Here is a 24,929-nt window from a genome sequence, read left to right on the forward strand (position 1 = left end):
CATGCACATGCACACACACACACACACACACACACACACACACCTAAAGAGTAAGACATTTTCATTTACAGTGTGTGTGTGTGTGTGTGTGTGTGTGTGTGTGTGTGTGTGTGTGTGTGTGTGTGTGTGTGTGTGTGTGTGTGTGTGTGTGTGTGTGTGTGTGTGTGTGTGTGTGTGCGTGTGTCCCTCTTTCCCTCCCACCCTCCTCTTGCTGCAATCATCCATCAAATTAAAACGGCCACCAAGCCACACGACGCCAGCTTCACACACACAATCCCCCCCCAGACACCAGAGCAACAATATGAAATGGCTCCTTCCACGCTCTCCTGCCCTCCGTCTCTCTCTCTCTCTCTCTCTCTCGCAGCCTTTGATTGGCAGCCAGATAAGGACGGGGGGTGGGGCAGGAGTGAGGGGTCAGGATGAGCCCTGATGATCCCTCTGCACTAGACAGATCTGAGGTGACATTTATACCACTTTACTTGAGGCCTTTGCACGATCACAGCATCGGCGTGTGTGTGTGTGTGTGTGTGTGTGTGTGTGTGTGTGTGTGTGTGTGTGTGTGTGTGTGTGTGTGTGTGTGTGTGTGTGCTTGATTATACCTGTGAGGGTTCCATTCCCCAAGTATAGTACAGCTTGAGACGTGAGGAAAGAATAATAATTTCCAAATTAGGGATGGATGAATTTATTAGTGGATTATTTTATGAACTTATCGATAACATGGTTTATTTTTTGTTTATAACACAAAACTAGTTAATATAGTATCACAATCATTTTGACCACTGTATCCACTTGCATGTTGTGTAAAAATGTATGCACTTGCAGGAGAACCAGGTTCAAATTTGTGATAGGCTGTTAAAATGACACAAGGTGACACGGCCCCACCACATTAAATTTGACTCTTATTTAGAGTCACATTTAATTAATCCTACAGGAAATACATTATGCACTGTAGAATAAAGCATAATGGTTAATAATTAATTTCAATTATAACAACTACTGCTGCTGACAGACAGCGGTCTAGTTTGCTGAGCTGTAAATAGACGATGACAACTGTGGTGTTAACATGACAGATCTGACTGAGGGGCTGCCATCGTGCAACCTACAGCTTTTCACCAGAGGAGGAAAACTGCATTTGTTTATATTTTATTCAAAATGAGTTAATATCACAGGCAGACTCTTCACATAAAGCATGTCCGGAATAAATACTTGTATTTAGTGTATAAACACTTATACAGCGCTAGCATTTATTGAAAAATTAGGATCTAATTCACGCCAGCATTTTTTCCAGTCGAGCTCTTGTTTTGAAAAGCCACATTTCCAGTCTACCGGAAGTAGTGTTAACCTAGGAAGCTGAACGGAGCCTGGACAGGCCTTGTTTACAATATGAATCCAAACCAGGGCACTGGAGTGCTCCACATCGCCGGCTCTGTGCCGTCAAATAAACGTTGTTTTGACCAAAATGCCATCTGGGACAAGGAATAGGAGATACAGGCGATTGAAAGAAACAGATATAATGGATTATTATGGTGACGACGATCTAAGATGGGCGATCCGGTGATGTGCTAACAACATAGCAATTGCCATTAATCAACGGCAATGGTGGTAAGTGTAGTGTCAAAAAATAGGCTTCAATTGACCTAGATGTACGGCAATGGTGCTGAAATAATTAAACGTGTAGCTAGGTGTAATGTTAGAGTCCAAAGAAGTGAACCTTTCAAGCCTGTTTTCTCAACTCGCTGTTTCTCTGCAAGACATTACTCTATAAGCCATATCTCCAAAACTGGTGGGTCAAACTGAACAACCAATATGTCGATTTGAAGCTATGACATGAAAACAGGAAAATTAAAAAAAATCCAATGGCAGTCCCTCAGTCAAATTTGGCCACATGTGCTCCCGTCGCAATCACACGGTGCCATTCTCCCATCATCCCGCCTCTTTATTTCAAAGAAATATGCTTTGAAAAAGCGGTTTGTACTGCTGGGTCTATTCGTCACATTGGTGTACTTTGATCAAGCACCAATCAACAAAAAGCGCCCAGAAAAAAAAGAGAGAAATCCTCAGTAGCAGAAAATTGGAGACCAAAGCCAAAAGTGAAAACAGAAACCGAGGCAATCACCGTGACTTAAGACTTCAGCGCCATTAACTATTGCAGCCATTATTATTAGTTGCCGGGGAGTAGGCAGGGAACTTGATTGCGTGTGTGTGTGTGTGTGTGCGCACACACGCACATGCACACGTTTCACCCACGCTGTAAATTAAATGGTAAACTAAACTGCATTTAATATTGAATATGTAAGGTGTTTAAATATTGAGAGCAGGTGGCCAAAATTAGCATTTTTCACATTACGTGAGCCTTTTTTCTTTTACATTATAGCAATGATATTTATTTTCCCTATTTATTTGAGTTGACTTTTTTTCAGTCTTGCCTGGAATGACAGATGGTACATTAAATTAGTATACTGTCATCATCATCATCGACGATCACTCGAAGCGAGTATGATTGTCCTCCTGTCGGTGTGTCTGGTCATCTGTGGGTCTTCAGGTGCTGGAAGAGGCCGACCCTTGATCCACAGTCTCTGTTGCAGTGGGTGCATAATATGAAAGGTAGTCATGGGGTGGTGGTGGTGGTCGGAGCTGGTTTGGAGGTGGATCTCTGTTTTCGCTGTTGCCTTTTTCCTTCCGCGCCATGGTGGAGGTCTTTCTCTGCCTGTGCTGTTCCCTCATGCACCATCCTGCGCCATAGATCTTTTGAGGCTGAAGCGACAGGTTCGCAGATGGGTCTTGATTAAGCAATAAGCCACGAGAGGTCTCAGGTTACCGGGTATTTTACACTGGCTGGGGGCGTAGGCAGACCCGACGCGCAGCGGAGGGTCTTCTACCCTCCAGCCAGTGTAAAATACCCGGTAAGCTGGGGCCTCGAGTGGCTTATTGCTTTTCTAAAACGGTTACAAACATATAGCAATATTAACCTAATAAAACTATTAAATTCACAAAAGTAGCTACGCTTTGTGCCACCAGAGCGAGCGAGCCAGAGCCACAACACATCCTTGTTTTGCTCGGCAAGTAGCCTATGTGACAGGAGAATAGCGCTTGATGTATTTACGGGGCTGCCTGGAGCCACACATTCACAGTCATATGAGCCGGGCGGTGCTTAGACGCCCGCACGGCATGTGTTTGTAAAGCAATCAAGCGCTCCCCTTCCCCAGTTCAGCTACAAGGCTGCAGGATGATACAAAGTGATTGAAGGAGTGGGTTATCGGTGAAATTTACACCGGTCACGTGACGGTAAGTATTGGGACTACCCGTTTTAGAAGGTTATCTTTAAACCTCTTGTTCTGCCCTCCTTGGGTGCGTTTTCCTTCCATTATCTGGCCATACAGCATTTTTTTAGGAAGGCGATGGTTAGGCATGCGCATGACATGGCCTGTCCACCGTAGCTGGCGCCGGGTGATAATTGTTGTAATGCTTGGTATGTCGGCTTCCTGCATGACGCTGATGTTTGTTCGCCTATCTTCCCAAGAGACCCTGAGGATCTTGCGGAGACTTAAGACTTAAGAGGATGTCTGGATCTGGTCTGGATGTCCCTTTTCCTCAGCCTAACAAAAGCTGCACTGGCACACCCTATGCGGTGGTGAATTTTGTCGTCGATGACGGCTCTTGTGGAGAGAAGGCTGCCAAGGTAGGCGAAATGATCCACATTTTCCAGGATGTTGTTTCCAATGTGAATTATGGGGGGCTTGGGAGGGTGTGTCAGGAGCTGGGTTGGTACAGAATCTGCGTTCAGAATGAGCCACTAGGGCATTGTCATCCGCGTACTGGAGCTCCATGATGGGGGATGTGAGCTTGCTTTTTTGCCTTGAACCTGTTAAGGTTGAAGAGCCCCCCGTCGGTCCTGTAAATGAGCTTTACTCCCTCAGGTAGGGTTTGGCTGGTGAGGTGTTGGTTGTCAAAGTATAGGGTCTTACTCTGGCGTCAGGCACCCATACCCCCTTTTTGAAACTAGCTCCTCGCCACTCGCCCTACACACTTCCACTTGGTTTGAGCATAGATATATAAATAATAGAGATGGCACTGGATGGGAGTGGAATCCTGGTGTAGTCTCCATTATTTCTATATATATACTCAAACCGAGTGGAAGTGTGTAGGGCGAGTGGCGAGGAGCTAGTTTCAAAAAGGGCCAAGGGGACCTTGGAGGAGGGGGGAGTCAGGAACGAGACGTAGTCGAGTTCCGCAAGCATCGAGTGTAATATTGCAATTATACAACAGTTACCCTTAAAACTAAGAAAATCAGAGCGCCTCACTTTGTGCCGTGCTGCGGCCAAAATGTATTTGGGGGTCCTGCAGAGGAAATGAGTTGAGAACCACTGGGCTAATGAAACCAAGCCAACATTTTGGGAGTCGTGTGTGAGAGTGTGAGTGTGTGCATCTTCCTAAACTGGTGTGACAGAGGATGAGCCTCGAGCCTCAAGTTTTTTTTTAGATCTGGGCCCGCCTTGCAAGGTATTACATCATTCCGTCGTCGTGAGTCGATTGCAACAATCTCCACCAAATGAGTGCAAAGGCCATCAGGATACATTTCATGCTGTAGGTGCACAAACGCAAGAGAGACAGACACACGTGCAAGGAGACACGCACACATGCACTCACACACAAACACGCAGATGCTTGCGCTCAGCACACATACATGAAGGCAGGAAGAAAGACACATGCACTTACAGTATATACACACGCACACACACACACACACGTGCAGTGCTTTAGGCATTTGCTGCTCTGTACTGTGCTGCCAATTTAAATCTTTCTTCCATCATGGAACCCATACTGAGACATTGGGAGGCCAGAGTGAGATGTACTGTACCCCCCCATCCAAACTGTATATACTTTCCCCATTTTCAACAGTTTTTATTATATTTTGACAATGTAAACGTATGTTTTCTCATGCCAGTAAAGCTCTTTTGAATTGAATTGAATTGAATTTGAGATGGTGTTGTTGCGTGACAAGAACGGCCTATAGAATAGTAGACCTACAAGCTCACTTAGCTCACAAGCAAAGTATGAGTGGGGCTTTACAGGTCTGTAACTCTGAGAGTGTACAGTAACGGTACACTGGCTTACACAAAAGCACTGGACGTAAATCGTGTGTGGGATGGTTTTCACAGCGATTTTGCTACTATACTTATCTGGGTTCAAAGGTCAGTGCACAGCGCTAATGAGTGGTATTAAGCCTCGCCGTGTTTTTCTCCCGACGTTGCATTAATGAAAAGTGAGGGTCATCTCCTATTACCTTTTTAAAGAAGCAGCTACAACAGGAGTGGGCAATTATTTTTCCAAATGGGCCAAATGAGAAACAGAAAATATTGTGGAGGGCTGGGTCAAAAGGCTGAACTCAATTCTGCATAATATTAACTTTATTTTTATATAAAAAGCAGTGAATGGCATTGTTTTGACAAGCTGGTAAGAGTATATCTAATAGCAGATCTACAATCTCACAATCTCACAATAGCAGATCTACAAGCTCACAATGTGTCGCATTGCGACGCATTGTGAGCTTGTAGATCGGCTATTTTCAATTGGCCGAAATGTGTAGGGTTGAAGTGGTTAATGTATGTTTTCTAATCAAAATTGAAATTGCTAAAGTAACTAGTAACTAAAGTTTTCAAATAAATGTAGTGAAGTAAAAGTACAAACTTTGCCTCTGAGATGTAATGGAGTAGCAACAACATCCATGACAAAACAAAGACATACCCACCCACCCACCCGCTAGCCCTGAGGGGAGAATAGACTTGTAGAAAAATGTACGATAATAAACAATACTTACAAATTAATTAGGAAATAAACTTGTAGGCAAGAAATGACCATATAATTAAGCTAAAGTAGAGAGAGGGAAATAAATCAATTGCAGTTAAGAAAAAAATATAAAATGATATATAAAAGAAAAGGGTTATTCAGTGAGCCTCTAGTTGAGAATGTAATTGTTTTTCTAGGTGAATAAAGGATGACAGGTCTTTCAGCCATGATGTCGTGGAAGGGGGGCTATAGGATTTTTCCAGTGAAGCAAAATGCGGCGCCTCGCTATATGAGTGAGGCAAAGGCAGATGATGCTCTTTCATGCACAACTTTTTCCTCCGCCATCTGATCCGCACGGAGTGCGTCTCAATCCACACACGCCCATCTACTACGACCTACCTGTTGGACACATTTTCCTTTCTACAACCATACATTCATTATCTACTTTCTACAAGCACATCTACAAGGTTGTACAATGTACATCCATCATTTTCTTTTGCTATCCTGTAGTTTTCTTTCTAAAATGACACCTCTAGAAAATATCAATGGCACTTAGTGTGCACAGTGCCACTTTGCACTGGCCAGAAGACCTCCGGTCCCTCCTTTAATAATATTTGTCGGGCTCTCTTTGCCTTTCTCAGCGAGTCCCCTCCACCATCGGTGCCGTATAGTCACGAGGCGAGGGTCAAGCGGGTGACCAGCGGGACCCTCCCCCACCCCCCCCCCCCCCCCCCCAGGGCGTCAACATGGTTTGGTCATGAGAAAACCATGGCAACTGTCAGCACAGCTGGTGCTATGACGGCATGTATACAGAACTGGAGTGATCCGATAAGCTGGAAGATGTGGTGATGAGTTGCATTAGGGTGTTCAGTGGTTTTGGAAGAGAGGGCTGATGGGCTCCCCCTGATTGATAGATAGATAGATAGATAGATAGATAGATAGATATAGATTTATTATTGTGGGCTTGTTTATTATTACCAGTAACACACTGACGGGCGAGGTCGCGTGCACGCATCTGCCTGGGTGACGGCAGACTGCTGGCCGAGTGCTGGCGCTTTGGCATGGGGGGTCAGATCAACATATGGAATGAATTCTGTACTGGCCATATGCCAAGTGTCTTGAGTGTACAAGGTTTCATGAGGTCAGATCAACATGGAATGTCAGAACAGGAAGGACAGGTGGGGAAGGATCAACATATGGAATGTCAGACTAGCACATGTGCTAACACACAATGCATCTACAATTTGTACAACTGTGCAATGAGCAATGTAATTGTTATGTCCATATCAAATACATAAACGGTACAGGTGTGCTCCATATATGGAGATCTAAGGGTTTGAGGTTTGAGGTCAGATGTAGAGTTGGCTCCATATATGCAGATCTAGGTGATGATCCAGTCTTTTCCATGTAAATTCATTTTATTTTGCCAGCCTGTAGTTTTCAATGACACTTGCGCTGCATGTGCGCAAGTGCCCCACCTAGGGCGCAAACAGGCAATCAAATCATCACTATATGGGGTAAGCACAGACAAAGCTGCATGGACATAGGAGCTGCTAGAGGCCCTCCAAAAATATACGTAAACTCTGCAGGACTTCATTGCACATCCAGCTCTAGCAGAGCAAGCAAGACCTCGTTAGTAGCATTGCCTTGCAAGGTTGGAATTGATCTATCATTTAAGGCTGGATACTGCTTTACGGCTGAATTTCATATGTGAACTATAAAGTGCCCCTCTGGGCACAGGTCTCCACCAGGGCAGGTCAGGTTGTGGCCTCCTGGTGGTGCTATAATAGGCCAACGTGAAAAGGGTGCCTTTAACGCATACATATACAGTCAGCATCATTGTATCTAACTCAGAATTGCCAGTATGTCTGCCAGACTCTGTCCTTTAAAAGGGGTCAGTTCTGGCCATAGAGTTATATAAAGGATAGAGGGCGGACTGTCCCGCCCCCTGCTGTTCATTTCAATGGAAGTTGCTCAGTGGCGTTTTGAAGCACCCTGAAAATAGATAGTTGATGACGAGAGCTGGCCCAAAGTCGCAGCGATTAGCTAGAAGCGTCCCTGTATTGTGGGCATGTCATAAAAGGTGAACATTACAGTAAAAACCACACCCGAGTGAGGGGCGCTCTTGTCGTCATACATCATCCAATAAAGAAGTAATATACTTCTTCATCGTGAATTAATTTGTCAACTTGTGTTATCTTTTAACCATGATACAATGTTTAAAAAGAGCTTTTCACTATGATTATGTAAGTATTTATGTGATATATATATATATAATTGTCCCGAGCTGAATTAAAACAGTTGCACTGTGTTTAGAAAAGACGATTTGCTCGTCTACATAATGACGTAAATTCTCCTTTCATTGTCAATCGCAAAATGTGACAAGTGTTAAGGACAAAAATGCTGTATATCGGAGAGTCTAGTGCCCTTCAAAAAAATGGGCAAAGAGATTTTGTGTAGTGGGGGGAATGGGAGGGGGCCAAGTATAGACCCCTGGAGGACCCCACTCAACAAAGTGTAACCTAAAGGGTCTAAGTGGTTAATTATTGAGCGAGTACACAGTGCATGACAAATTACGGAGGTGAATCCCTGCATGAAATTGCATTGAGCGAGCTATGGTTGTGTAGGGAATACATGCAATGTAAGGAATAAGAGCCGTTCTGCAACTGCATACTCTTTTTCCCCCGTTTTTGTTTTCTAGTTCCACTCATCGGTCTAAACCTATAAGTTACACTGTTAAAAACATATTAACACTTTATATGCCCCGGATTTTACTCTGAAAAGCGCTACCTTCCACTCCCCCCCCCCCCCCCCCAAATCAAAAACTGGGAGGTATAATGTTCCAACCTCGCGCTACTAAGTCTGATCTCTCTTTCGAAATACAAGCATTAATATTCCAAGCGTGTTGCTTGGTTAAGTCAGAAATTAGGACAGAACATCCACGTTCAAAACCATAGACGGATTGATTCAGAAACCATGGATAGTTTCATCCCGTAAACAAGGAAGTGAACGGCTGCGCGCATGCAGAGCAAAACATGTCCGTGAGCGCTGAGCAAGGCGTTGCCTAGCAATGGCCGCTGTCAAATAAATCGGATCACTAAAAATATTTTAGCGATCCGGTTTTACACCATTATACCAGAATACATTCAAGTGAAAACGTCTGTAAAATGAATGCATTTGGTAGGCTTAGACTAGTTGGTAGTATAAATGCACACATGCACGGCTTGCAGAAACCCTGTGTAATGTACTTGAACTCAATCACTTGTTTTAGTGCACAGAGACTAGAGACACACTCACACTAATGGAAGCATGATGTCAGTCCAGGTTGGCAGAGGGAGTGTAGCACCCAGCATTACATTTGATAACACTGGGTGAAAAAATGGGTTACAAAACCGTGGGATAAACATTTTGTTAAAAAAAAGTGTCAGCTGGACCCTCGTTGACAGACACACCTCAGCTGTGCTGAACTGGAGTCACTTGAAAATGGCTGAAGACATGATACTGTTTACTGTCATTATGGTAAGCTCATTTCATATCACAAACACCATATAGTGAAAACTGTAACTGTAACCAGAAGGAGAAGATGTTTTATTTCATTTTATTTGTGGAAATTATGAATACATTTTGAATCGTTTTGAATACATTTTGAGTGATGACAGTAGAGCATGATGATGATGATAGTGGGAGTTTCAGTCAAAGCGCAGGCAGCCATGGAGAAGATGAATACAGACAGATGGGACTTGCACCTGCGCTGATATGAATAGAAATGAAATGACTTTTTATCTAAGGCATAATTACACACCAGCCAGGAGTGAGAACTCATTAAATGCGAGGAGACACAATTGGAACTGGAAAACCGTAAATTTGTACCCCGACCGACCTAAAAGTTATTTCATGTTTGGAGAGCCCTGTATACTCTACTCTATAGCAATGATTACTCAGAATGTAGACCTTTTAAAGTAGTGTTGTGAACATAATCATACAATCTTTGATTATGGCTTTGAGGATATTGGGCGTCACTTTGCATCACTACGGCTTCCATTGAACATGAATGATAGACTGGCTGGCTGGCTTCCATTGAAATTGAATGGTAGCTTTGCATTCTTCATGGTGTCACGGGCTTCCATTATAGCATTGTATCTTCAAAGGATCCCTGGCTATTAAGAAAAAAAATAAAAAAAAATACACCTTAAATATATATTTTTTCATTTATTTGAATAAAGAATCTTTCACTCAATAGGAACTGCTCCTGTTGCAAGTTGATGATGTCATATGTCCATATGGTCTAGCCCTATGGCATGCATATGCTAATAAAAGAACAACCTAATACGTCCTAAGGATAATATGAGCATCAAAGCAATATTTTAAATATTTTTATTACCACGTGCATTCCATACATTCCATAGGGCTGGACCGCACATGGACATATATAACATAATCAACTATAGGGCAAGTATAATGTTTTAAGGCACATTTGTCTTATTAGCCAGGGATCCTTTTCATGTTGCTTGGCTTGCTTGATTTAGACTGAATGGTACAGTAGACTGTAGCTTTTATTATTATTATTATTATTATTATTATTATTATTATTATTATTATTTTATTCTTTATTAACCCAGGGAAGTAGCTGAGCACAGGTGCTCATTTTCAGCAAGGCCCTGAATATAGAAACACACACACTGACCAGTACAACCACAGTCTTATACTGTTGGCCACTAAGCAGCTCCAGGGGGAGCAGTTGGGGGTTCAGTGCCTTGCTCAAGGGCACTTCAGCGGCGTTGGGTGAGTGATGACAATCACTTCCCCACCCAGATTAATCCTGCCCGCCCGGCGCCCAGGGAATCGAAACGGCAACCTTTCGGCAACAAGGGCGCTCCTCCAACCCGTAGGCCCCAAGCTTTGTAGTCAATGTACTATTATGTATCTTCATGCTGCTGGCTTCCATTGAGACTGAATGGTAGACCGTGGCTTTGCATCTACCAATGTGAACACAGCAGATGCAATAATAACCCCATCACGTCATCACAATATACCGAGGCTGCCGGGATTGTTTAATTAACTTTGGAGCGTACGCCGAAGTATTTGCGGCCAAGATCCATGAAAGTCCGCTTTCAGTTTCCCAGAAGCCCTTGCAAGCCGGCGGTTGGTTGATTTCCGCTTACGTCATAATAACGCGTCCGCCTCGTCACCAGGTCAAATCCGCTATTTATTTTAAATGATTACAAAACGGCGAATTAAACACATAAGACAAAACATGGATTAAATATCGTGGAAAGCGGGTTATGCAGCTAAACTGTTTTAATGGACACCCCGTAGTCAATCCGAATAGCATTGCTGTCGGGCAGTAACCTCGTATTTTTACCCTATGCTTCATCATGCAAGAGTGTTGCACAAAGGTGACACAAGGTAGTGAAACAAATTGATCTACAAGCCCACAAGGCATTGTAGCGAGATGCATTGTCAGCTTGTAGATCACTATTTAAAACCTTTTAAAATAGTAAAAAAGGGAACAATTTTGGACATACGAGGTTTCCACCCGACAAGTGACAATATACAGTATTATTTCCCCAGGAAGTGGAATGGTTCAAAATGAATTATAGTGCAAAATATATGTTAAAAGAAAAGTGCGCAGGCTAGGGCTAGAGATAAATGAAAATGTAATTACAATGTGAGATTAGTCACTCTCGTTGCATTTAACAGGAGCGTTTCTATTGATTACATGTCAGGGTTTTCTGTGAGATTTGTGCAACTTGTAGCAGCCAATGGTAGTTCACAGTGATCAGTTGTAGCAGCCAATGGTAGTTCACAGTGATCAGTTGTAGCAGCCATTGGTAGTTCACAGTGATCAGTTGTAGCAGCCAATGGTAATTCACAGTGATCATTTGTTGCAGCCAATGGTAGTTCACAGTGATCAGTTGTAGCAGCCAATGGTAATTCACAGTGATCAGTTGTAGCAGCCAATGGTAATTCACAGTGATCAGTTGTAGCAGCCAATGGTAATTCACAGTGATCTAGTGTGGAAAGGAGTTTGCCAGTGACCCCAATAAGGGAGGATTTTCACGGCTCTAGCAGTGATTCCGAAACATATTGATTTCATGGACCGGGGGGGAACACAGATAATACACACATGTATCGATAGACCAAGTGTAGCGATATTGAATGGAAAAGTAATTAAACCCCTCTTTTTCTTAAGTACATAGTATTCATACAATCAATACAATATTATTTGCATTGCAAAACGATTCGATACCGATTATTTTAATTGCAAAACGATACAATCCGATGTCAATGTTGCAATTAAATTTGATTTGTTGATGCAGTTACTATGTCGTTACACCCCTAACACAGTGTGATGCCTACACTGTTCCACATTGTATCAACCATGTGCTGTCATCTAAGTTATTAGTAATGAATTATTACAAACGGTTTAGCTGAAACAACGTATACATGGACGTGTCGCAGTTGTAGTAATGATTCAACGCCAGGTTGAAAAAAAGAAAAACGGCAGATTAGTGGAATTTCAGCTAGTTTCTTGGAGTGTACGTTATAATGTGGGTGGTAGTGTCTGAACACTAGTCAAGTGGAACTATCAATTTGTACCTTGGTGCGAAGATGTGTGGGCCTGCTGCCGCCATTCTCTCTATCCTGTAAGAAGAAAAAAAACAATGGGCCGTTCATTGTTGTGGAATCCCTGTGCTGATAGAGGTGGAGATAGAGTACAGAGTACACTCACTGAGTACTCAGTTTTCAATGCTTTTACTTCTATACTACTACTATTCTTTTTTTTTGTTTTACAAAACATGCATTAACCACTTCAGCAGCATACCGGTATACTGTATATACTTTGGCTATTTGAAAATGGTATGTAATGGACTTGTAACAGAGTATTTCTACATATTAGTATTAGTAAATGGTGCATTTATAGTGCCTTTTATGCCTTTCCATCCGGCCACTCTACCCCTGAGCCTCTGCCGCCCCCATTCCTTCACCCCGTATTGCTGCTAGTATAGTTGTGCCACCTACACCCGACTTGATGGCGTTCCACCTCTTCTCTCCCTAGCAGTCCTGCTGAGCAGTGTTGCCATGTCCGTTTACTTTATTTTATTATAATTTTTCCGCTTTTATTGTCGCTTATCGGTTTGCAGTGGTTCTTTGGGCTTGTTTCTAAAGTGTAGTATACTTATTTGGGCTTCCTTTGTTTAAACAAGTGTTTGCTGATATACCAGCTCACGTTACTTTTTTTCCAAGTGTGTGTGTGTGTGTGTGTGTGTGCGTGCGTGCGTGTTCTATACTCTCTTTGGGCTCGTTTTTTTGTAAACGTGGTGGTTGCTTGTTTCTTTCACAAAACCGGGGCACCACTGGTTTGCTGGCACGGAAAGACACAGCCACCCCAAACGAGGCTCGGCTACCGTGCCATTTATAAGCTGGGCATGGCCGTCCATGTGTCTCATGCCTTCCCCTTTTGAAGTCACACTTCTTGAAGCACATGGCTATTTCTCCAAATTCGGCACGCTCGCTCACACACTCAGCCATGGGGATGTTCTGGATGGAAATGAGGCCGAGTGTTGAAGCAGGGCCGGGGGGGGGGGGTCAGAGTTGTCGAAGTGAGAGAAGTGTCATATGTGACAGACTCCAGCAAAATATGCCTCAACTCGCCAGAATGAAATGAAATGAAATGTGATTTTCGTTCTTTTCATATTAACACAGTTTGAATGTTGAAGACACTTTTTGCTGGAGTCTGTCACATATATAAACGCATAGACGCCTCGCTGGTGGCTGCGGCTCATTGGAGCGCTGTGTCATAACGGCCCGGCAGTGGTGGAAAGTAAGTACATTTACTTAACCCATTGAGACCTGAGGACGGCGGCTTATAGGATGGCTTATAAATACTAACAGTTTCTGAAAAACCTGTGTTTTTATGTCAGTGGTGCTCAACCTTTTCCATGTCAAAGACACCCTGAATTATCTGCATTTGGCCACGGACCCCCATCTGAAAATATGTTGTTCCAGGGATCCCCCCAGAAGCAAAGATTTAAGTTAAAAACGTTCTCTCTGAAGGAATACATATTCAGATTTTTCAAAAATAGCAGATCTACAAGCTTGTAGCTGCTATTTTTCAATAGCTAATAGCTAAAGTATAACAATGCTTAAAACACCCAAAGGGGTTCCCGCCCAGAATAGGTTAAAGGTGCAGTGAAATGAAAAATAAGTTTTTCACACTTTTAGACCATATCCGTGGTCATTATATGGGCATACCTAACAATGGATGCCAAAGAAATGTGAAAATTCTCATTTCTGTGTGTTTTTATATCAAAGGTCCATAAAAACGATTGCATTATTTATTTATTAAAACGAAAACGTGCTGCGTGATGACGTGTAGAGATACACATCGATAAAAGCCAATAACTATGAAGCTCACCCGTTTAATTTCCCATATTTGTGCGTCCGTCCATCACAGCTGCTATTGATTACAGAATACTCTCTTTATTTCCATTCCAGATAACATCCAGACAGTGTATTACTCGCTTTCAACTTAATCATCACGCTAGAATATGTATCTGAAAACATTATATGGAAGAAATAAGCCACATAACAGTAAACTGGTTGTGCTGGCCGACCATATGATTTATAAACAAACAACACCACGCTGTTGCGCCTAGCATAGCTACCGTCCCTAGCTACCGTCCCATCGCCTGAAGGGATGCGACGCTCTGATTGGTTCAGAAACTTCAGACCGGTGTTTCATGTTGAAACACCATTTTCATGTTGTTCACCATTTCCGTTTCACTGCGCCGTTTAGTACACTTTTGCATGGGGTATATTTGCACTTTACTTGAGTATTTCCAATTTCAAGTACTTTTGCCTCTACTCCACTACATCACAGAGCCAACATGTTTTTTTTACTTTTACTCTACTGTAAAGACCTTTCATGCTGTTTACCATCATAACGGATGAGGTTTTCCACGGGGCCCATGCATGCAGCATTGCTCCATATATAAGCCTGATAGTGTGATTTGACTTATAATAATGTGCACTGCATGGAGGGACTCACTGTCGTGGGTTGGAACAAATAATGCCACTATATTCTCCCTTTGTCTCTCACACGCAGTTCACATTATGCACATAATTATGCACGCACGCACGCGCGCTGCAGGGCGTGAGAGTCCGTGCGCACAGAGGTTAATGAATCGCATCACTGTCTGCTCCACAGGTCCCAGCCAATATCTGATCCTCCTCTCCGTATCTTTTCCTTGGAGGTGTGGAGGTTAAAGAGAGAAGGGGAGAGGGTAGAAGATTCAGGGGACGGGGCATGGATGTAAATATAGTTTATAGACAAAACACAAAGGGGGGACCGTGACGTAGTTCTGAACGAATGTGAATCTCTTTCCTCACCATTTGTCAGCCTTCTGATTGGTCCTTCTGATCCTTCTGATTGGCCTTGTTCCGCCCTGGTTCCACCTTGTTTATGTTGAATTCTCTAAAACATATTTTTTTTGGAAAAAAGTTAAAACAAACGATGATAGGCTCCAGTCACCATGGGCCATCTACCTGTGATGTTCATTTTGACTGACACCAAGTTTAAAATAAGAATTGAATGCAAAGAATATCATTACGAAGCAACTGAGAAAACACCTTATTTCAATGGTGGTGGATGGAGAGAAAGGATTTTTTGTCCAACCACAAAATGGTAAGCAATGGGTGCGAAGAGGGTAACACCCAGGGGCGGGACTTGACAAAGGGTGAATTGAGATCACGATTATCAGACGATTCTCATTTTTCCACCATGCAAATATGTATCGTCTTTTAGTCTGTATATAGTTGCTGTACATTACTACGTTCAAAATGTGGTACCTGATGACTCTCTCGTAGCAAAAACATAATAATGACTAAAATAACTTGGACTGGCAAAATGAGATCCGCATATTTGCAAGTGGCTGCCGATTCTGTCTTGAGATTAGACAGCGTGCTATGGTCTCTCTCTCTCTCTCTCTCTCTCTCTCTGGCACGCACTCACACACGCACATGCACACAAACACATTGGCTGCTTTCTGGCTCGATTAAAGGGACTTACACGCAGATTAACGTATCTCTAATGTCCTTCTGACACCCATCACCTCTGTCTCTCTCTCTATCTCTCTTTCTCTCTATCCCCCCTCCCCGTCTCTCTCGTGCGCTTGTCTTGAGGAATGCATGTGTTCCGTCAGTGATAAGAATGAGAACAGTGCATTTAAGCAGGAATCACATTGCAGTGACAGTTACCACAATTACATGAATGCACTGCACAGTGCACACACACACACACACACACACACACACACACACACACACACACACGCGCGCGCGCGCGCGCGCGCACGCGAGCGCACACGCACAGGTTTGGATTCCAATCCTTGTGACGACCTTCCTCGTACTTTTCATACCCATGCATGCAAACACAAGTGCATGCAACGGTGACAACAGTGAACACAATTACATGAATGCATGCACTGCACACACAGTGCACGCATGCCGTCACACACGCACACACCCGTGCAGCAGCAGCAGGAGGAAGCTGGGTGTGGCACTGTGGCAGCAAACAAAGGAATGTTTCTATGCAAAGGAGTATCATGGCTATCATTGTGACTGCAGTCAGCCTCTGTTAGAACACATGGTTTGACACCACACGTGGAAATGCCACGATAAGGAGACCACGGAATCGACCGCGATGTCACTGCTATAGCGCGCCTGGCGTCACTCGCTCATCCCCTGGTTCCAAGGGGTTCGAGGAAGTTTTTCTCTATGGAGAATAACATTGGGTCATCTTTAAAACGCCTCATATAATAATTGTGGTCCAAAAAGAAACAAACTGTCACGAGGTGTCTCTGTATCGTTTACGACAGTCACTCATATTCGATACGTTTCTAGCGTTTCTAACGTTTTCTAGCGAAAATTTAACTAATTTGGCATCGGTAACATTAGCGTTTTCTGAAACCCGTGGACTGGATTGACGTCAGACTTCAGTGCTCTATGCAACACAGAACAGAAGTGTATAGCACGGACGCAGAATGTCAGAAAGAACGTCATTATATGCTCAAAGTTGTTTATAAAGATACCAAGGATTCCTCAGCAACATCGCTGACGAGTCCTTGGACTAGTGACAGACCTACCTTGACTCCACTGTTGATAAGCACCCAGCTGCGGTCCATTGCCACTGTTTATAAAATCCTGCTGACGAGGTTATAAATGCATATTTGTGACTCTTTTTGATACAGAGACAGTCATGGCGGCAATACTAGCTGTTCAGGAGAAGAGAAAAACTGTTATTGTTTTTGTTTACCAAAATGAGTTAATGGCACAGGCAGACTCTTCACATGCTAGAGCATGTCTGAAAGAAATGTCAGAGCTGAAATTGATATGTAAATATGAAATAAATGCTTAAACAAACACGTAGCTAGGTGTAATGCTAGAGTCCACAGAAGTTAACCTTTCAAGCCTGTGTTCTCAACTCGCTGTTTTCTGCAAGACATTACCCTATAAGCCATATCTTCAAAACGGGTGGGTCAAACTGAACAACAAATTTTAAGCTTGCTTCCATATGACATAAAATAATCACACCTGTGTGAACTGAGTGGTGCAACTCCCCCCCCCCCCCCCCCCGGTACTGGTACTAATAGTCATACTAGTGCTCATTAACGACACATAGGTGGGCGGACACGGACATTGCTGTTCCTTGGAGTGGTTGCACCACTCAAAAATAAAATCAATGACTTATCGTCGGTCAGAATCGTTCACTTTTGTACAATCCTACTGGCCGGCTTCTCCTGTACCGGTGTTGTACTGTATGTCCCGTGGGAACCTCTGCTTGGGAACCTCTGCCTGAATCGATACTTTTGCTAGTACTTTTACTCTGTTCAATAAACTACATATCTCAGAAGCAAATATTGTACTTTCTACTCCACTACAAATTTGTCGTTCTCAGTCGTTCTCAAACTTTTTCATGTCGAGCTATAAGGACTCCCGCCAGACCCCCATCTCAAAATATGTTGTCCGTCCCCCCAAGAAGCAAATATTTGAGTTAAAACTGTTATACAGTACTGAATATACAGTATTTTCAAGGATTTTCACACATTTTCACGATTAAAAAGAAAATAGCATATCTAAAGCTCGTAGCGTGGCACCAAGCTTTAGATATGCTATTTTTCAACAGCTTAAAGTTTAAGACAAAAATATCCTCCGGGACAATAAAGATTATGAATTAAATAATGGTTAAAGTGGTTAAAAGCTATATAAAGTGTTGACACTAGATGTGTCCTCAGGTCTATATGGGATAACAACGACCACACCATCAAGTATATTTTCTCCCGTTGATGTCCGTGAGTCCATTATGGGGCCGTATCACTCAACCACTAATGGAGCGCGTCGGGAGGCCACGGTGTGTCGGAGCAGTGCAATACCACCATGATAAAACACACTCGACTCCCACGGGAGAGCTAGGGAGCTCTATAGCGCTGCACATTACTGTACACACAAGCAGTACAAAGCAGTATATGGCTGGAAGTCTTTTCCAATGGAAAGGCGCAGGGCTTTAACCCATTTTGGGGCGGGAACCCCTTTTGGTGTTAGCATTATGCTATGCTTTAGCTATTGAAAAATAGCAGATCTAGAAGCTCATAGCGCGCCACCGAGTGGCGCACTACGAGCTTGTAGGTCTGCTATTTTTGAAGAGTCGTGAAAAGTGACATGAAAGTTTTTGAGAACGAGTGACATAGAAACACATAGCTTTTTCAAGAAAACAGTCAGGATTTAGAAGACATTTGCAGAATCGTTCCCAGGTCATAATGGGTTAAGCTATATAGTCGTCTGTTCAAGTCGACTGGTAAGTCGGCAGCAGTGAGTGAAACACATTCTCGCTCCCAGGACGAGTGACTCATGAAGCCTTGGGGGCAAACATCAAAGGTTTGACAGGACGGGAGTTACCCGCCGCGACACATTCACATCACATAGACTTATGGAAACAAATCAGGTTCCAATCTGGATGTGGTCACAGATCTCATTCAGGCTGGATTTGGCTGCCAGTGTAAATGGGGCCGAATACCCTCGTCACATGACTGGACACGGACTGAAACGAGTAACAATCATGGAGGAGAAAACTGTTAAAAGTGTGAGATTGGATGTAATCAATCAATCAATCAATCTTTATTTGTCACATACATATTAAAAAAGTAGTATCTTTAAAATGCAGTCCCTATCGCTCACTCTAGACACTGGATGCCCTACTTAGAGAGAGATAGAGAGAGAGAGAGAGAGAGAGAGAGAGACATTACAGATCAGAAGAAAACATTTATGAAATTGAAATGGAAAAAAAAACAGCATTGAGGTGTAATGAGAGAGAGAGAGAGAGATAGAGAGGGGGATGGGGGTATTGCAGATCGGTCTATTTTAGTTCACTATATACTTCACTATACCCCCATCAGCCATAGCGCTATGAGCTTGTAGATCTGCTATTTTTTCAATAGCTAAAGTTTAAAAATAATGGTTAAAACACCTACAATGGGGTTCCCGCCCTGAATGGGTTAAGGCAGCGGTTCCCAAACCTTTTTGGCCGTGCACCCCCTGTTACTTCCTGACCTAGCTGACCCCCCCCCCCCCCCCCCCGACATGGAAATATAAATTGCATATTGCTATATAGAGACATACAATTCCCATTTATCCACATGCACAGTATGAACCTGAATATGGCATTTATATGCAGCATAGGCAATATTCTGCATGCATTATACTTGCCATACATGGGCACAATATTCTGCATATACTTGCCATATATGGGCATAATATGTTAGTATATTTAAAATAAAACAAAACGTTTTCATGTCGCGCACCCCCTAGAAGGTGCCCTTGCACCACAAGGGGTGCACGCACCACAGTATGGGAACCACTGGGTTAAGGTGATCATATAGGAAATTACCTCTCTCTCTCTCTCTCTCTCTCTCTCTCTCTCTCTCTCTCTCTCTCTCTCTCTCTCTCTCCTGTGAGCTGAGGAATGCTCCCTGCATGCCTTCCCTGATCACAGAGCGAGCCGCGCGGCCTGTAGCCTCTGAGATAACGGCCGAGGCAAAGCGTCGGACGGGACCCATAATGCCATCCCCACGTCTCTCTTTGAATGCCAGTCCTATCTTCATGTACGCTGACGGGCGGGCGCCGGTCAAGGTTATCGAATGAATCCAGCATGCCCTTGGATCTCTCTCTCTCTCTCTCTCTCTCTCTCTCTCTCTCTCTCTCCGCTCCTCTCATTTGTCTGATTTTCACTCTCCGTAATCCCACTTTTTAAACCCTCTTTTCCAATATACTTTGGCGCATGACGGGGAGACGAAGAAAAAACAGACTATCTAAAAAAAACTCACAGTAAACGCATTTTGAAATATTCCATTATTTCCAGGGCTGGTTCGCTGATCACGGATGCTTTGGCAGCCACGCCCTGCGTCACAGTCACACACAGACACACACACACACACACACACACATACACATACTCCTCCGGTTACACATACGTTCACACCTGGCCGTTGCAGCTGTTGACCGAATTCGCAAGGGCATTTATCGAGGGAAGGGTGTGCTTGCGTTTGTAGCCCACGCATGTGTGCGTGTGCGCTTGCATGTGTGTGTTTTTTCTGACTGTCTCGGGGGGAATTGAACCGGCAACCTTCCGGTCACAAACACGCTCCACTGACCTGTATGCTGCTGTAGCCTCGTGATAAAAAAGTGCTCTCACAAACGTTGCCCTGGTGAGTTTGACCTGTGTCAGTGCTGTGTGCAGCACTCTCTCCATATAGCTGGCAGAGATGCATAATGCATATGAAGGAGTTGACGTGGAAGAGCAGCGATTCTCAACCTGTGGGCTGGCAGGCGGGGGCCGGCGGGGGGCCGAAGGGTATTGCACGTGTGCCCCCAAATAATGGGCTATATGCACAGAAGCCATTTTGGAAAGAACTTGGTCCCCTTCTATAGTCTATACTTGCCAGCCCATTGAGCCCCATTGTGAACCCGGACATGTTGCGTACACCAAGGTTTTATGTTGGAAATGTTATGAGTATGGGTCCCCAGCATGTAGAAACTGCCGGATGCTAACTTATTATGTTGAGCAATTTTCATAATTGGCATAATCTGTGACCATACCATTAACAACCTATAGACGACCTATACTTTCATTATGCTTTAAGTAGCATGTGAAACTAGGGGGTTTTCATGATGCTGAATCAATTCCAAGCATTCGTTTTGCAAAAAAAAAAACACTCATTGGGCTACACACTGGTTTGTAGGTTTTGCCTTTTCTAGCAATATGTTGTTTGAATATATATAATATGAATGTTCACCAGAGAGAGTAAACTATTCATCATCAACCCCCCTGTCATCTGCGTTGTTATTATTGGCACAACGCCTCTGTGTTATTAGTGTCGCTTCGGCTATTCAAAGAAGACCGATGAGCTGTCTTCTTTGACTGGGTCTTGACTGAGAGAAGGCCAGAGATGAGAATAGAGGTCAGCCTGGACCTCCGACTGTATACCCATAGCTGCAGCTTAGCTGAAACCAAACGGGTAAAAACATGGACTTCTCATGCTTGTGATAACGGTTCGACGTCGGGTCGTAAATTACCATGCTGTCAGACACAGCAAGGAGGACCAAAAGAGCAACATTTTCTGTTTTTTCTTTTTCCTTTGCTCGATGCTCGGGCGCTGGGAAGAGGAGCACGTCTTTAACATTGAAAATGCATGGCTGACAGGCACCGTCAGCCCAAAACCACTTTTTTGCGGACACAGCCCCTTATTCTTATTTCATGGCCTGTTGAATACATAATGCAAAGGCATTAAATACATCGTGGGCAACATAATAAGAGATTAGATGAACAAAGATGGACACAAACAAATCGAATGAATGAATCTCACACATGCCAGCACACATTACCACATAGAGGCTTTTATGGTTGCTGCAGGGTGGAAACCTTGTATGTCCAAAACTATTAGATAATCACTTGCCACGTGGACAGTTCCATAGCTGCATGTTCAGTGGTTTCAGGACAATGGACAACTCCATAGCTACATAGTTAGTGGTTTCAGGACCGTGGACAGTTCCATAGCTGCATGTTCAGTGGTTTCAGGACAATGGACAACTCCATAGCTACATAGTTAGTGGTTTCAGGACCATGGACAGTTCCATAGCTGCATGTTCAGTGGTTTCAGGACCGTGGACAGTTCCATAGCAGCATGTTCAGTGGTTTCAGGACCATGGACAGTTCCATAGCTGCATGTTCAGTGGTTTCAGGACCATGGACAGTTCCATAGCTACATAGTTAGTGGTTTCAGGACCGTGGACAGTTCCATAGCTACATAGTTAGTGGTTTCAGGACCATGGACAGTTCCATAGCTGCATGTTCAGTGGTTTCAGGACCGTGGACAGTTCCATAGCAGCATGTTCAGATGTTTCAGGACCATGGACAGTTCCATAGCTGCATGTTCAGTGGTTTCAGGACCATGGACAGTTCCATAGCAGCATGTCCAGATGTTTCAGGACCATGGACAGTTCCATAGCTGCATGTTCAGTGGTTTCAGGACCGTGGACAGTTCCATAGCTGCATGTTCAGTGGTTTCAGGACCATGGACAGTTCCATAGCTACATAGTTAGTGGTTTCAGGACCGTGGACAGTTCCATAGCAGCATGTTCAGAGCTTTCACACCCTGGGCACACCCTGATTCTGGAGAACCGCTGATCCGAACATACTTGACACTGGAGCCTCAGCAACACCGCAGTTTGAAGGCGATTGGTTGAACGGTTCTCGAGATATGCGAAGGACAGCCATATATACACATTCACTTACACACATACACATCGTTGCTGTCGGGCAGATCTCCTTCTTTCAACTTTTTTTCCCCGCCCTTCATTGTGAGCTCGTATATCTGCTATTTTCAATATTTTAAAATGTTTTCAAAAGTTATAATCCCACCCGACGGCAACGATATGCAGACATCCGTGCAGTTTTGTAGAGACATAATTTGAGCCTCTGAATTGGCCTTGGTCCTGTTTTGGTCCGAGGAATAATAACGACGCTATATTCGCGTGACATGGCCACGCTCAAAGCCTAAACTAATCATCTCCGCAAGCAACACAATGAAAAAAGCAATCAGGGATGTTGCTCGTTGCGTGGGGAAAGGTGAGGGACTTGAATAAGCTTGGAAAGAAGGTGAAAAGCAGGCACAATCAGCACCGAGGTTAGGTAGCTATATGTTGTTGGAGAAGTGCACCCGGGGTCGGGGACCTTCAGAATTTAACAAACAGTGCCAACTTGAGCTATTCAAAGTGTCGAAATATAAATTGAGAGAAATATGGCGTATATAGTTGGGAAGACGTTAACTGAGGACATTAGTGGAACAGTCCATGGTGTGCTGCAGTCGACTGCCACACGGTAGGGAGAGATGTCCTCCGTTTTCAGACAAATAAACCTATCGTAGATGTCATATTGCTTTGGTTTAGAGGAATTTGAATGAGTTGATGGCACTGATTGGACAACGGTTTTACATTACATATACAGATGTTTTCGAAGCCAATTGAAGTAGGGGTGATCAAAACGATAATAAAATAATAATTATAATAAGGGATAAGGGGTGGCAAATTATCCCATAGTCTTTGTTGTCCCGAAGGGTTTTCTCGCTTTATAGTGATTACCAATCAATTTAGTTAAATATTTAAATTTGATTCTGTGACTCTCTTCCTATTACTGTGTTTATTATGGTGCCAAGCATGGGCTACTTTCTGCTAAGGCGCCTTTTGGTTTTGATGTTAATTAATAATTAATAGTAATTGGAGTCAGGAGTGTTTTTTTTCTCCACAAAACTCAGCCCGGTTGATTGATTGGGGCCTTATTCTCTGTTTCTGTCGAAAGGCCTCGTCTGCCACAATTGTAAATACGTTTAAATTTGTTCTGCCTGGTTACATGAAAAAAAAAAAAAAACATAAAAATAACAGCTGTTTCTCTGTGTTGTAATGGCTATAAAGAACATCCCTATCCCACCAGCAATGGTGTAACATAACCAAGTGCTTTTTATTTACTTAAGTGCTGTACTGTAGTTTACTTTAGGAAATCTGACCCTAGCAAACAAGAACAGGCTCAGCAGCCTCGTCAAAGTGGCCAGTAAGATTTCTGGGAGAACCCAAAACCAACTTATAGATCTGTACAAGAGGCAGATGCTTAAGAGAGCCTCCTCCCTCCTGGAGGTATCGGATCACCCACTTCGGTCTGAGTTTGAACTGTTGCCCGCCACAAAGACTAATCGGTTCAAATTATCATTTGTCCCAGCTGCTATTCAACTGCTGAACAGCAAATAGCACTTTATTCTTGCCCTTTTGCACATACTGCCCACTGATGCACTTTAGCTGACTTTGCTACTACTGTATGTCATGAATTCTCTGTCTCTAGTGCCCTGTTCTTAGTCCTGTATTGAATGTTGTTGTTGTGTGTATTTTTACTATGATCTGGCTGCAAACCAATTTCCCGCAATAGACAATAAAGCTAACCTTGAACCTTGAACCTTTACTGTACACATTTGAGGTATTTGTACTTCACTTGAATATTTCCAATTTCCAATACTTTTACTTCTACTCCACTACATTTCAGGTCCAAATAATATTGTACTTTTACTCTACTACATTTTTTTAAGACTTTAGTTTATACTAAAACCACGTTGCCCCTTTATACATTCCGTTCATTTGAAAATAGCAATGTGTCTCATTGCGACGCATTGTGAGCTTGTAGATCTACGATTTTCAAGAAAGAAAATTGTACTTGGTACAAGTATATTTTGATGCCGATACTTTTGTACTCTACTCAAGTAGATGTTGCATTCAGGACTTATTTACTTGTAACAGAGTAGTTCTACATTGCAGTATTGATAGTTATATACCTACATGTAAGTACAAAATGTGAGTACTGTTTCCACCATTCTACCATACTACCGTTCTACCCGTAGAGACTTTTTTCCGAACATTACATTGCAATACCAGGAACCATGAGTAGCCATTTTCCCCCCCAGGCATGCTGTTCAGCGAAAGCCGCTAAAAGAAAACAGGTGCTCGGTTGACATTGACTCTCATTCATCTCTTTCTTGCAAAGATAG

This window comes from Protomyctophum parallelum (assembly GCF_964188405.1).
Source record: "Protomyctophum parallelum genome assembly, chromosome: 12".
Lineage (NCBI taxonomy): Eukaryota > Metazoa > Chordata > Actinopteri > Myctophiformes > Myctophidae > Protomyctophum > Protomyctophum parallelum.